The following is a 2504-nucleotide window of genomic DNA, read 5'->3' on the forward strand; positions in this document are numbered from 1 at the left end:
CGGGGGGTCAGAGCTATTAGAGCCATAGCAAGAGTGTGGTGGTGATGGCACACGCCTTTAATCCCATAGATCTCTGTGTGTTCAGGGATACAGCCAGCATTGGAGACATATGCCTTTAATACCTGGGGGGCTGTATATACAGACAGTGACGAGGCAGTCACGTGTTTGGGTTTACAACCAATGAGAAGGCAGAACAAAATACTTAAAAAGACAAACAGACAGGATATAGCTCTCTTTTTTGGGAAGCTGGGACACCGCAGGAGGAAGGGTGAGATTTTAGCTCTGAGCTCTGACCTCTCGGCTTTCTCTTTTACATTGTTTCTGTGTTTCTTATTTAATAAGACTGTCTTGGTCTACTCTTACAAGATTCCCGAAAGTTGCTTGCATCCATCTACCATTTCTCAGGTACCATTATGTTCCTTCTCAGGTCTTTGAAGTGGTTCAAAACTAGATAGTTGTAATTTCCTCAGTTATGATAAAAGATAAGTTAGATATAAAACCTTAAACTCACAAATATAAGATAGATAGGACATCTTCTTTAATATTGTAACTATAATTCTTGCTCAGTAATTGTTTTGTTATATGCAATTTTACCATGTTAAAGTTAAAACCTTCCTTTTTAAAAAAAAGAAAAAAAGGGGAAGTGCTGTGGATATTGCTTTATATAAATAAAACACTGATGGCCAGTGACCAGGCAGGAAGTAGGTTGCCAGGCAGGAAGTAGGTGGGACAAGGAGAGAGGAGAATTCTGGGAAGCTGAAGGCTGAGGGGAGAGACACTGCAGCCACGGCCAGGAGAAGCAGCATGTAAAGATGCCGGTAAGCCACCAGCCACGTGGCAAGGTATAGATTTATAAAAGTGGGTTAATTTAAGATAAAAGAACAGTTAACAAGAAGCCTGCCACGGCCATACAGTTTGTAAGCAATATAAGTCTCTGTGTTTACTTGGCTGGGTCTGAGCGCCTGTGGGACTGGTGGGTGACAAAGATTTGTCCTGACTGTGGGCAAGGCAGGAAAACTCTAGCCACAGGTGAACTTATAAGAGCTAGCTAGCAGGAAGCTTGAGCTATTAGGCCATACAATTTGCAAGTAATATAAGCCTCTGTGTGTTTACTTTCTGAGTGGCTGTAGGATGGGCAGATTACAAGAAAACTTCCAACTACACACACACACACACACACACACACACACACATGTTAAGAACTACATTAGTCATAGAAACGTGCATGCAGACAAGCAGATCCGAAGACAACTTCAGGAATTGGGTCTAATCTTTCACTTTGTTAATACAGGGTCTCTCTTATTGTTTGAATCTTTGCTAAATATGCTAGGCTTGTTGCCAGAAGAGAGAAGTATTTATTTTATTACCACAATGGTAAATATAGAACACTGTGGAATTGATGGGAACACATTGAGTGTGAGATAGTATTTGTCTAGGGTGTCAAGAGGAAAACAAGTTTGTAGAAGGCACACAAGGTATTTTATGTGGTGTGTGTGTGTGTGTGTGTTTGAACTTATATGCATGCATATAACTAACAAAGAGTTTACAAGCATTGGTAAATAGTGATGGATAATCTTTAAACTATCCAATGTACATAGTAGTGGGCAATGCAGCTATGGCCAAGATTAAAGCTCAGGACCTACATGTTTAGACGAATCTGTTGAAACAATTGCATGATCTGAAGGGGAACTGTCTCAACTTTGCATCACCAAGGTGACAAGCAGTGTCATGTCCAAGCTCTCTAAGATATGTGTCACCTCAAATCCATTGTATGTGTCCTCAGTATCATTAACCAGACTCAAAAAGAAAACCTCAAAAAGGCTACAAGGACAAGAAATGCAAGCCTCGGGACTGGTGACCCAAGAAGACTAGACCCATGTGCTACCAGCTCACCAAGCACCAAGAGAAGCTGAGGACCAAGAAGCAGTAGCTGAAGGAGCAACTGTATCGACTGTGCAAGTATGGAATCAAGGACAAAGAGGCCATGACAGTAAAGCACAAGACTGGTGAACAAAACAAAATAAAATACCCACTACAGTACAGAAGTACATATGTGAAATCAACTCATTGATTTGGCTAAATCTGGGGTGTAACAACACACCACATTTCTCTTTCATTCTCTCAGGAAAATGTATTAGGGCCTGCAAAGTCTATACTAGGATGTCATTTGTTTCTACTTTAAAAAACAACAAAAACAAAAACACCATTTGAAGTTTTTTTTTTTTTTTTTTTTTTTTTTTGCTGTTTTTGTTGACCCATGACAGCCTCTTCATATAGATTCTTAAATAGACTTTCTGATTTGATTGTATTACAACTTCCTCAGCCATAAAGTTTTGTCCTGGATGTAAAGAGTCTGCTTAAAGACTGACATTCTAGGAAGAACACATTTGAATTATTTTCAGAAAGGCACTACCTCCATGGCCAGTTATTCCCTGAGTGAATTTTTCAAAGTGAACCTAATGACTGCATAAAAATTGAATGGCTATCTCATACTAAGAATGTGT

General features: G+C 39.7%; 1 pseudogene; it reads left to right on the forward strand.

Annotated features, from left to right (window-relative positions):
- Positions 1–1615: 1615 nt before the first annotated feature.
- LOC114682533 lies at positions 1616–2071 on the forward strand (annotated as a pseudogene).
- Positions 2072–2504: the final 433 nt, after the last annotated feature.

This window comes from Peromyscus leucopus, chromosome 3 (assembly GCF_004664715.2).
Source record: "Peromyscus leucopus breed LL Stock chromosome 3, UCI_PerLeu_2.1, whole genome shotgun sequence".
In the NCBI taxonomy this organism is placed as follows: Eukaryota; Metazoa; Chordata; class Mammalia; order Rodentia; family Cricetidae; genus Peromyscus; species Peromyscus leucopus.